General features: G+C 41.7%; 1 protein-coding gene across 6 annotated transcripts in view; it reads right to left on the bottom strand.

Annotated features, from left to right (window-relative positions):
- RESF1 (retroelement silencing factor 1) overlaps nucleotides 1-10,123 on the bottom strand; it is a 33,656-nt gene extending 23,533 nt beyond the window's left edge. For 5 of the 6 annotated variants that reach the window (XM_032349935.1, XM_032349934.1, XM_032349933.1 and 2 more), the window contains exons 1-3: nucleotides 7,154-7,260; nucleotides 5,318-5,411; nucleotides 3,169-3,343 (exon numbers count right to left, since the gene is read on the bottom strand). The gene's annotated coding sequence lies outside the window, so the exon portion shown is untranslated. Of the gene's footprint in view, nucleotides 1-3,168; nucleotides 3,344-5,317; nucleotides 5,412-7,153; nucleotides 7,261-7,943; nucleotides 8,004-9,916 lie in introns of those variants that run through there. The other variant, XM_032349932.1, reaches the window with a different exon arrangement.
- Nucleotides 10,124-13,064: the final 2,941 nt, after the last annotated feature.

Raw genomic sequence — 13,064 nt, 5'->3', positions numbered from 1 at the left:
CCTCCTCTATCTCTGCCTGCCTCTTTGCCTACTTGTGATCCCTGTCAAATAAATAAATAAAATCTTTAAAAAATAAATAAATTTTAAAAAACTATCTCTAATTGCAGATGACATCATATTGTATGTAGAAAACTATAAGGAATCCACTAAAAAACTAACGTTAAGTAATAAACTAATTTAACTAGGATGCCTGGTACAAGCTGGATGTACAAAATCCAAATGTATTTCTTTTCTTTTCTTTTTTTTTTTTTATTTATTTGACAGAGAGAGAGAGAGAGATCACAAGCAGGCAGGGAGGCAGGCAGAGAGAGGAGGAAGCAGGCTCTCTGCAGAGCCAAGAGCCCGATGTGGGGCTCGATCCCCGGACGCTGGGCTCATGACCTGAGCCAAAGGGGAGGCTTTAACCCATTGAGCCACCCAGGCAGCCCCCAAATGTATTTCTAAACGAAACAACACTTACTCTTGTAAACAATCCATTACATCATTAAAAAGAACAAAATACACTTTGGAATAAATTTAACAAAAATGAAACATTTATACTCTGCAAAACATTGCTGCAAGAAATTAAAGACCCTGGGCACCGGGCTAGCTGGGTCAGTAGAGCATGAAACTTTTCATCTTGGAGAGGTTAAGTTTGAGCCTGATGTTGGGTGTGGAGTTTATTTAAAAAGAAAAGGAAAATAAAAGTGTCATAATTCTTTTTTTTTTTTTTTTAAAGATTTTACTTATTTGACTGAGGGAGACACAGTAAGAGAGGGAACACACAGGGGGAGGGGGAGAGGGAGAAGCAGGCTTCCCACCGAGCAGGGAGCCTTATGTGGGGCTCAATCCCAGGACCCTGGGGATCACGACCCAGGCCAAAGGCAGATGCCCGACAACTGAGCCACCCAGGCACCCCAAGGTGTCATAATTCTGAGGAAAAAAATAAAATAAATAAAACCCTAGATAAAACAAACAAAATACTTGGGGCACTTGGCTGGCACAGCAGGAAGAGCATGCACCTCAATCACGAGTTCGAGCCCCATGTTCGGTGTAGAAATTACCAAAAAAAATGTTTTATTAAAAAAAAGAAAAAAGAAATTAAAGACCTAAAAAAAAAAAAAAAAGGAAAACATCCCACATTCAATGAATTAAAGGATTTAATAATGTTAAGGTGGTGATACTCCCCAAACTCATCTACAGATTCAGTGCAAACCTTACCAAAATCCCAGATGTCTTTTCAGAAGTTGAGAACATGATCCTAAAATTTATTTTGAAAAGAGTAAATTTGGAGGATTTACACTACCCAATTTCATATTCTTTTTTTGGGGGAAGATTTTATTTATTTATTTATTTGACAGACAGAGATATTAAGTAGGCAGAATGGCAGGCAGAAAGAGAGGGAGCGGGAAGCAGGCTCCCGGCTGAGCAGAGAGCCTGATGTGGGGCTCGATTGCAGAACCCTAGGATCATGACCTGAGCTGAAGGCAGAGGCTTAAACTACTGAGCCACCCAGGTGCCCCTCGCACTTCCCACTTCAAAACTACAATAACAAAACCATGTGCTACCTACCAAACAGGATAGACAATCCTCAGTGGAACAGAATTCAATAAAGAACTCTTACAACTCAACAATACAAAGACAACTCAAATTCTAAGTCAACAAAGATTCTGAACAATTTTTCCAAAGATCTAAGTAGATCATAAAAAGATGTTCAACATCATAAACCATCAATCAAAAACAGTGCCATACCACAAAAAGTGCTTGCCATGGATGTGGACACACTGGAACTCTTATGCGTTGCTGTTGAGAATATAAATACTTCCACTACTATGAAGAACACTCTGGCAGTTTCTTTCCTTTTTTTTTTTTTTAAATTTTATTTATTTATTTGACAGAGACACAAGCAGGGGGAGTGGGAGAGGGAGAAGCAGGCTTCCTGCTGAGCAGAGAGCCGATGTGGGACTCGTTCCCTTGACCTGAGACAAAGGCAGATGCTTAAAGACGGAGCCACCCAGGCTCCCCACTCTGTTTCTCAAAAGATCAAATAGTTATCATATGATGGAGCAATTCTGCTCCTATGTGTATATCCAAGAGAATCAAAAATGTATGTCTACACAAACGCTTGCACGTGAATGCTCACAGCAGCATTTACAGTAGCCAAGTGTCTGTTACCTGATGAAAGGATAAACAAAATATGGCATACCCATACAATGGACTATTACTTGGCAATAAAAAGCAGTGAAGTACATACATGATTCAATATGGATAAACCTTGAAAACAACATGTGAGGTGAGAGAAAGTCACAAAAGATCATGTATTATTAATTCATCTATAAGAAATGTGCAGAACACACAAACCTAGACATAGAAACTAGATTAACAGTTGCCTGGGAATACTTGGGTTGGGGTGGGTTGGGGGTGAGGAGGGATTTGTGAAACAACATTCCAAAACAGAGTAAGTATTACTAACAGCCACTCCAAATAGAGTCAGAAGGATATTGAGGAAATAGGGCCAGTGCTTATCTTATTTCAATTTTTGGAACACCATGAACTTTTGACTTTTGTCAACTGGAACTAGACCACCTCCTGCAACACATCCTCTTACTATGGACTGAAACAGAGAGAATGTTAATGCCTATTAGCCAGTCAATTGTGTATTCTAGTTAGTTTAAACTCTGGTACCACCAAGCATTATTCTTCCAAAATAAGTTATGTACCCTCCTGGTTTCTGCCTCTATAACCCTGCATTCCTCACTTGTTGGGAGGACACTTTGGATTTCAGTCAAATCTGTGTATCCCAGATTGCAGTCCAAAATATGCCTAAGAAACTCTTTCGGTTACTTTACAGCCTCATCATCATCTGAGTCGACACCATTAATGAGCATGGAAACTGTTTGAGGTCGTGTGTGTATGTGTGTGTGTGTGAAGAAACTTCTAAAATTGACTGCAGTAATGGTTGCAAACCATGTGAATACACCAAAAATCACTGTACTCTGTAAACGGACAAACTGAATTAATGAGTATGTATGAATTCTATCCCTGACTGTAAAGACTAAACACAGCATTTCCCTGTTATCAGCACAGACAGGCACATGACCCAATGAAAGCCATTGAAATTAATTATAGACTTCTGGTAAAGCAATCATACACAAGGCATGTCCAAGACGAAGCTATTTGGATATTTACCTGGATATGCTGCAGCCACTCAATGAAGGGAGAATGAAGTCAGTGCTGAAGATAGCAGAGCTCAAAGATAGGAGTGTCTCTAAAGCCTAAAAATTTTCTTTCCTTAGATTCACATGCTAGATCCAGCCGAAGATGGAGCTACTTGAACTTCTAATGATGTAATCCAATAAATTACCTTTTGGAATTAAAAAAAAATAATTTGCTTATGATTTGTTTCTTAAAACCTAAGGTGCACAATATTTCATATAACATTTTGCAACTTTAAGCAGATTAAAGATTTTACTTACAAAGGAGTCTTGTAATACATCTCAAGAGAATCTTAGTGATTGTCATTAACTCTTTGCAATCCTTACTACTATGAGCAAATGTCTCACTTGAGACATTTACCTCAACAGGGCAGCCTCCAACATTGCCCTTCAATTTACAAGCACACTTAAGATCCCAAGAATATACACACTACAATGCTGCCTCCCAACAAAGCATTTTGAATTCCTCAAAGTCCGCAAGATTACTTCTTTCTTTACAAGGCTTATTATAAAGTAAATTTTAACTTGCATTTCTGGAGACAGAGTTGGTAAACTGTCGTCTCTTTATCTCAAACTGAAAGCTTTCCATGTCTGTTTCAGAGTATGCCTTACATGGGGGGGAGGTGCAAAAGGGTGGAGAAGGCCTCCATACACACACACAAAAACTGGAAATTCACCTTTATAAATACCTTTTTAAAGATTTTATTATTTACTTGAGAGACGGCACAGGCAGAGGAAGGAGGAAAAACAGAGGACTCCTCCCCCAGCCCAGCATGAGAGAGAGCCGGACATGGGGCTCAATCCCAGGACCCCAAGACTACGACCCTAGCAGAAGTCGGATGCTTAACTGACTGAGCCACCCATGCGCTCCTATAAACACCTTTTTAAAAAGCAACATCAGGGTGCCTGGGTGGCTCAGTGGGTTAAGCCGCTGCCTTCGGCTCAGGTCATGATCTCAGGGTCCTGGGATCGAGTCCCACATCAGGCTCTCTGCTCAGCGGGGAGCCTGCTTCCTCCTCTCTCTCTCTCTGCCTACTTGTGATCTCTCTGTGTCAAATAAATAAATAAAATCTTTAAAACAAACAAACAAACAAACAAATAAATAAATAAAAAAGCAACATCAATTCCCTAAACATTTGCACTCCTATTTGTGCCAGTCATCGATAATCTAACCGGGAAGAGATTCCTGTATATCACACAGTTAACATGTAAAAACAAGGCTTTCGGGCAAATCTGCCTAGATAAAGAATTTAATGAGGCATTCCTGATTTCAAATTAAGCCTGCAGGTAAACTAGAGCTGTGTCTGGTACTTTCCTACAAAAACTGGACCTACAGCAGGGTCTATAATGAAGGGATTTAATCAACACAAAGCTGGTAAACGGACTTGGTGAAGTTGGTAAACTTAAGAGTTTACATTAGCAGACTGAATTCCCTATTAGACATAATGTTGTCTTGGACTATAAAATATCTTTCTTCTATCAAAACAATAGCTAAAATTTATTAACCACTTACCACTAATAGCTGATAGCTATTTCAAGTGTATTGTATGAGTAAAATCATGTAACCTATCCCAACAATGCTATGAGGCAGGTGCTCTGTCATCCCCATTTTACAGATGAGAAAACTAAGGCAAAAGGTTAAATAATTTTCCAAAGATTGTATAGATAATAAATGGTAGAGCCAAGATTTGAAGCTCAGCAATCGACTGCAAGGCCATAGTCTTAATCACTACAGATTATTTCCTGACACAACTTGGGTGTTTACAGTATAGAAGCCTAAGAGATGATCTCTCCAGCTTTCTATCTCACAGAATGGTTCTCTCAGAGTTGCACTCTGTGGTGCCTTAACTCCTTGCCAGAAATAATAAAACCAAATTTTAAAAATCAAGAAACAGAGCAATCTTAAGTAGACCTCTACCTGAGTCACCTGAACCAATCACCTCACCATAATCTACTCTTCCTTATCTTGAAAAGATTAACAACTGAATTCTGTGCTTTGTCAACCATACCATTTCTCCCCAAGTTTTGTCATCAAATCCATTGTGTCCTACCATTTAATGTTTAACCAATTTTATTCCCTAACAGATAAATTAAAAAAGGTTACTTGGAGGGAACAGACTTACTTGTAAAGACAATCTTACTCTTGTATTATTGTGTATGTTCCCATTTCCCTCTGAAAATGTGTTCCCCCTTCACACAGTGTTTACTTCTTTGGTCCTAGGAAGAGCAGGAAACATTTAGTAATCAATAATAATTTAATATAAAATTTATATTTTTATGTATATGAAATTTACTTCAAAGTTACAATAAAAGTATATGTTAATCTGTTTACTTGATACAACACTGCTGTGCAAAACTCAGTTCAAGGTTGCACCAAAAACATACTAGGTTTACAAAAATTCGTAAGTGTGCAAAGTAACAGAAATAGAAACTAGGTGTGGCCTAAGATACCATTCACTGTTTAATTCAGAATTGATGTGCAGTCCTCCAGGTTCACTACTGTCCTACCATTCTAAAACAAAACTACTTTGTTTTTGCAATTTTCCTGAATAGTAAGAGAACAGTAAGAGAATCCGAATCTCCGCTATACAGGAGGCAAAATTAAAAAAAAAAAAAAAAGTAAAACCTTAACATTCGTGCACGGTAACACTGAATATAAAACATACGGTTTACAGCTAACATTAAACAGAAAAATCCCCAAACAAGCCCTGTGACCCACCTATTCAAATGCACCCCAAATTGAATCACATCACCCGCTGTTCTCTTTGTTTTAAAAATAGGCCTTTTCAAAATGTTACAAATAGGGGCGCCTGGGTGGCTCAGTGGGTTAAGCCTCCGCCTTTGACTCCAGTCATGATCTCAGGGTCCTGGGATGGAGCCCCACATCCGGCTCTCTGCTCACTTGGGAGCCTGCTTACCCCCCTCTCTCTGCCTACTTGTGATCTCTGTCAAATAAATAAAATCTTTTTTTTTTTTTTTTTTTTTTAAAGATTTTATTTATTTATTTGACAGAGAGAGATCACAAGTAGGCAGAGAGGCAGGCAGAGAGAGAGAGAGGGAAGCAGGCTCTCTGCTGAGCAGGGAGCCCGATGCGGGACTCGATCCCAGGACCCTGAGATCATGACCTGAGCCGAAGGCAGCGGCTTAACCCACTGAGCCACCCAGGCGCCCCAAATAAATAAAATCTTAAAAAAAATAAAGTGTTACAAATTAAATGTTTTCACTGAAACGATTCCCCTAAAGGGTGCTGCTGAACTCGGGACCAAGGACACTCGCTCAGGGCATTCGCATCCCTCGAGAATACCTAAAAGCGATATGCATTTGTGCATTTAAAAATGCCTCCAGGAACTCGCTACCGCTGAGAACGGAGAGCATATGCGGTACAGAGGCGTTCGCGGGCCACTTGGATACACGAGCCGAGCAATCCTGTTTCGGGAGGGTCAGCATAATGGAGGTGGAGAGGAAAGGAACGCTCGAGAAACAGTAAATGCAAAACACAATTTTTTTTTTTTCCCCACACCGACGACAGGAAATAATGAAAAACATAAGCCTTTTTCACACCCACTGCCTAAACCACCGCCTTGTAGTTCAACAAAATGAGTGCTCGCTCTCGCCACCCGCGACCTCCACCACAAGGAGTAAGGCAATTTAAAGAAAACACCCAACGAGGCGCCGCCCTCCGGCTCGAGCTCGGCGTCCGCGGCTGGCCGCCGCCAGTCCCGCGCGGCCGTCCGGGCCACGAGCGGGGCGGACGGCTGGCCGCGGGAACCGCCGGGCCAAGGCCCGGAGCCGCCTGAGAGTCCGCGATCCCGCTACCCCGTCCCCTCCTCAGAACAAAAGCTCCCGCCGCCGCACGCCGGGCCCCAGCCCGCGGGCGCCTACACTTCCGGCGCCCAGCGCCCCACGGGGCGCCGAGGATGGCGAGCGAGGAGCCGCGGGCTACCCGGCCCCACACTTACCGACCGGCGAACAACCTAGGGCGGGTAAGCGGGGAGGGCGCTCTGGCCTCCCGGGCCCCTGAGTTTAAGTCAGCTCGGTCCGCCTCCAGGGGCGGGTCGAGCAGCGAGGTCCCGGCTCCCCGCACAGCTTGGCCCCGCCCCCGGCCGTGGGCGGTAGCGGTGAGGTCCGTGCCGCCCGGGTCCTAGCGCCACCCGTGTGAGCAAGGCAGTGGCCAGCCTGGCCTTCCAGTGTCTGGGCGGCGAGATTTGCAAAGGCACGTTCACGTGTCTGATGAAGAATCCCTCTCCATCAGTGGTTCTCTGCCTCTCACTTGCATCAGAACGGTCCAGAGAGCTTGTTACAAAGGGATTAAAGATTAAAGACCGCTACCTGGGAAACTGCCAATTCAGTAGGGCTGAAAGTGTAGATTTCTAATAAGTTTCCAGGATAGGCTATTGCTGCTGGTCTCCGGACCAATGATACAGAGAATGGGGTCGGCAAGCTTTTTATAACACATGTGATAGAAACCGCACCAAGGGAAGCTGAGATTCCCGTCCCCCATCAGGCCACTGGCAATAGGGAGCGTGTCCATTAATGCAGAGGAAACTTCTCAAAGAAAATAGACCCTTTTTTCATATGAGGGCTTGTATAGGAAGACGTAAATAAGGGAATATGACTGAGGGTAAAGAATAACAAAGGGTAGTGGTGGTTTGTTCTTGCTTTTGGGAGGGCAGAGTATTCCTTTGCCCCCAAGGTTTGGATCTTAGCTCTGCCATTCACTAGACATACAACTCTGGGAAAATCACTTACCCTGTCTCGGCTCAGTTTTCCTGCCTCCAAAAGAAGAAGTAACAGGAATGCGGGTTTCTCCTGCTATCCAAAAGTAGAGATTTCCTATGAAAACTTTCCTAAGCCAAAATGGTGTAAAGTGAGGAAGCGATGACCATTAATTGATATGGAAACATTTTTGAACATCCCCAGACCCGAAAAATAACTCCTTCTAGGTTTTCCGTAGGACACATCTTGCTAACTGTAGTGAGTACGAACCTTTAATAAATAAAGTGTAATAAATAAATGAATAAATAAATAAATAATATGTAGTAAGTGCAAATCCCTACTAAATGAAAAACAGGAACAAATTGCAAACTAACCACATAGCAAGTAAGCCTAGACCATATGCGTGTAGTGATAACAAACTAACCTCATAGCAAATACCACATAGCAAGTAAGCCTAGACCATATGCGTGTAGTGATAAGATTAGCGCGGAGTAACAAGTTGTAAATATTTTAACTTGTGTGAAATATTGCAGACCAAAACATGTTTACGACGTGTGTATGTTTTTGGTGTGTAAGCATAAGAAAAATAAGTGATGTAATATGTTTGTGAAGGAGACTTAGCACAGTATATAAAGAGGCATCGGGTTGGACTGAGGTGTCGGGAGGACATCGCCGGTGTTACCGACGTCCCGACAGTTTCGTTGCCGACCACTCGGGGGTTCTCAGTCTCAACTTCTGCGGTGACCTCTCTGTCTAGATTGTGAGGCCACGTCTCCTTCTCCGTGACAACGTCAGCGGACCGTGACCGGGCCACGATAGTGGTGCGGACCTCGTCCCAATAAAGATCAAGTGAGTTACATCATATCCATCTCTCTATCTCTTCTTTACACGTTGCGACCTCCTGGCGGGACTCAGGGGTTTTGCTCGTGACGCTAACAGATGCACAAAATAAATTGGGGTACAGCACAGATGCTCCCAGACATAATTAAAAGCTACAGCAGCTCAGTGCTGAGATACCCAGTGTCCTCCCCAAGGATGGAGTGTGGTGGTGGCCCTCTGGCTGCTCAGGGTCCATGCAGTAAAATAAATGTTGAATACTGTTTTCACTTACCACCTTTTTTTCCATGAAAGCAAAAATCCTCTTCAGATTTCTCAGGGTTAGTGAAAACAGGTACTAATGTTAGTGGCGTAAGTACCTTATGTACTAAGTACATTATGCCACTAAAAGCCAAGTGGCATAAGGAGAACTTTTGAAGAGTGAAAAGCAGGGCATACCTATACTTCCTTTATAGGATTATTGAGATCATTACGTAAAGTAATATATAATTTAGACTGTCTCCTGGTACATGGAGTGGTGCACTTGGCTCAGAAAAGGGATTTTCCAGAGCCTCCACCACACACATCGGCTATGAGATACCAACCCTAGGGAGAGGGAGTTTTATTGCCAGAAAGTCTGATGCAGACCCCACTCCTATATCACCTAAGGAAGGCTTAATGCCCAGCAAGATTTAATGCCCAGGAAGCTACAATCCTATTTGGGATGAAGCTGCTGATCTCTCTTCCATGTATCCTTGCCTGTGTTTATGCTGACTTTCTCCTTTTGCCTTTGGATAAGTAAAGCTTGTCTGACTTCCAGAAAGCATTTGGTCTTTCCAGAAATCCTAAAGTAAAACTAGCAGTCATCAATACAGTAGCCCTGAAGGATCCCTAGTGAGAAGACTTGCAAAGGGAAGCACAATCTCTAGGACTTGAAAGTATATTTAATCCAGGGCTGGACTTTACATTGCCTTCTTTTTTAAAAGGCTTAAAAAAAAAGAGATTTTATTTATTTATTTGAGAGAGAGTATGAGAGAGAGAGAGAGAGAGAGAGAGAGAGAGATATCACAAGCAGGGAGGAGGGGTAGAAGGAGAAGCAGACTCTGAGATTATGACCCGAGCCAAGGTAGATACTTAACCAAGTGAGCCACCCATGCACCCCTACATTGCCTTCTCTTTCAGGTACTTACAACACAGTGTGTCAAAGTATGTTGTTATCCAGGTGTTCAGCCTGAGGAAAGATATCCCTGTTGGAACACAACCTGGCTCCTGGCCAATGTGACTGGTGTCATGTGAAATCTTGTGAGAAAATACCAGGAGATGGAGGGCAAGAATCTTCCTGGGCCAACGCCTGGATTAAACGTGGGAGGATCCGTGGGGTGTTTTCCTGTCCTCTAGATAGATCTGATAATTATGCTGAATCCTTAACTCGCTCTTGTCATTTAAAGCTAAGAGATACTGTCATTTAAAGCTAAGAGATAATTGTTGTTCACTTGTCTCACTTGATTGCCTGGTAAATCACATTTCACATGTAGCCCACCCCCTGCACATAAATCTATATCCTGTTTGTAATTGGATCTTGTGGAAGGTATAAAAGAAGAGACTGTAAGAAATAAAGATGCCTACTGATCATCAGTCAGTAGTCCCCCCATCATTTTGGCCCAGATCATCAGGATCCCCACCTCACAAAGGTGACAATCCCCAAAAGATTAGATTGCTCTATCCTATCTCTCCCATGATAAATTACACATTCTCTCCCTATGTTTCCCGACATTCAAAAGCAAAAATTCAAAATTAATTTGACTATAGATACTATCTCAATCTTTGCATGACATCATTAGCATGTTTATAGTAAGAAATTATAGCAGTGTACAAAAGGTGACTATTATTCATTTAAGTTGCAAATTAGGTCATTGATTTTCTTTTTCTTTTCTTTTCTTTTTTTTTTTTTTAAAGATTTTATTTATTTATTTGACAGAGAGAAATCACAAGTAGGCAGAGAGGCAGGCAGAGAGAGAGAGAGAGGAGGAAGCAGGCTCCCCGCTGAGCAGAGAGCCCGATGCAGGCCTCGATCCCAGGACCCTGAGATCATGACCTGAGCTGAAGGCAGCGGCTTAACCCACTGAGCCACCAAGGCGCCCTCTTTTTCTTTTCTTGAATGTCCTCTATATTCTGTTTCCCTTTTCTGTTAGTAATACTTAGCTGGGTACAGGGCCACATAACTGGGTCCCAAGCCTCTTGCAACTAAGTATTGCCATATTTCAGTTCTCATATGAGCAGAATTGTACACAGCTTCGGCCTAAGGGAATTCTTTAACCCAAAGTTCCTCTATCATTCTCATTTGTTTAGATTGTAATGTAGAAAAGACAATAACCAAATTTCAACCATACAAAGGAAGATAATTCCTGAGGACAGGAATTCTTTTCCTTTCTGGGGCCATAAACTCTCTTTGGTAGCTTAGTAGAACCCATAGACTCCTACTTAGAAAAGTGTTTGGGAATGCTTAAAATAAAATACGTAAGATTACAAAGGAAATTAATTCAGTATGAAAGTTCTGAAAATATTTTAAAAACTAATTATGACCTAGTAATATGTGTTTCCTTATTAGGAAATAAGATCTAGTAGCAGATCCAATAAAAACGGATTTTTTTTTTTTGAACTGATGACTGAAATGATATTTCAAGATCATCTGCACTAACTCTGATAATCTGAAAATACCTGCGATATATATGATGACAAATGTATCGTTAATACTACTATGTTACTGTGGATTTTTTTTGCCAACATTCGTAATTGAAGATGTGAAAGAAGATTCAGAATGACCTATCTATTGCTAAAATAGTCACTCTAAATAGAGTTAGAAAGATATTAGGAAGTAAGGCCTATGCACATCTCTTCTTTCAATTCTCAGAACACCATGAATTTTTGACTTTTGTCAGTTGCAACTGGACCATCTCCTGGGATATATCCTTCTACTTTGGACTGAAATAGAGATAACCTAATACCTGTTAGCTAAATAGCCAATCATGTATTAGATAGTTGAAAGTCGGCCAGCACCAATTATAATTCTTTATTTTTTTAAGATTTTATTTATTTATTTGAGAGACAGAGATCACAAGTAGGCAAAGAGGCAGGCAGTGGGGGGGTGGGGAAGCAGGCTCCCCGCCAAGCTGAGAGCCTGATTTGAGGCTCAATCCCAGGACCCTGGGATCATGACCTGAGCCGAAGGCAGAGGCTTTAATCCACTGAGTCACCCAGGTGCCCCACCAATTATAATTCTTCCAAAACAAATTATGTTAACTTGTGTTTTTTGCCTTTATAGTCCTGGAATTCCCACTCATAATTTGCAAATTCTCAATTCAAGCATCCTTTGGATTAGGTGGACTCTGTGTTTTCCAGATTGCAATCCCTAAGACCCCAAATAAACACTTTGATTGCTTCACAGCCTCTTCTTGACCGATTGACAAGGAATATGATACATTTCAGTAAAGCATTTGAGTAAAAATAGAGTTAATTGTTTTGCCATTATCAGGGACAAGTATTCCTTTAAGGGAGCAAGGTCCGTTTCAAGGGTCCTTCTAACTGGATTGAGAATCAAATTGACAGGAGACAGATTAACTGGAGAAAATAAAATTTAATAGCATATGTATGAGGAATTCACATAGACATGGAAATTCCAAAGATAGGCAAAATGAGGTACATGTGTCATTCTGAACTAAGGAGAATGGGATAGGGATCTGGAACTTCAGAGGAAAAGAATGTAATTCACAGGGTGGTGAGAAAAGAGAAGATTTTTGGTAATTAGGTGTTTGCCCTGCCATTCAGATGGGTCACTCAGATAAAATTTATCTTTGCTAATAAACCTTTATTCTGGAAAGACCCTCCAATTTAGATTCTTCTATATAGTAGAGTGAGGGGCAAAAGTTTCTCCTAAGCCCACAAGGTCTCGATTGCCTGCAGCTCAAAATGGCCCATATGCCAAATGCCAAAGTGGGGGTAGGGGTGAGGAGTGGGAACTGTCCCATTGTCCCAAACTCCTTCACCTTCCAAATTCATGGTATTACTAAATTCTATCCATGAGTGTAGTAGGCAGAATTTTGGTGCCTGGAATCTTTACCTCTTGATGTTACTCCATGGTTATATTAGTTACATACAAAGGGGATTTTGCAGAGATAACTAAGATTACTAATCAGCTGATCTTAGCATAAGCAAATGAGCCTGGATTATCTGGGTGGATCCAGCCCAATGTAATCATATGAGCCCTTTAAAGCAGAAAAGGAAGATGGAGGAGGAGGAGGCCAGAGAGATGTGGCAGAGGTGGAAGTCTGAGAGTGAAAG

This window comes from Mustela erminea, chromosome 6 (assembly GCF_009829155.1).
Source record: "Mustela erminea isolate mMusErm1 chromosome 6, mMusErm1.Pri, whole genome shotgun sequence".
Lineage (NCBI taxonomy): Eukaryota > Metazoa > Chordata > Mammalia > Carnivora > Mustelidae > Mustela > Mustela erminea.
This window is presented reverse-complemented; position numbering and strand designations above follow the sequence as displayed.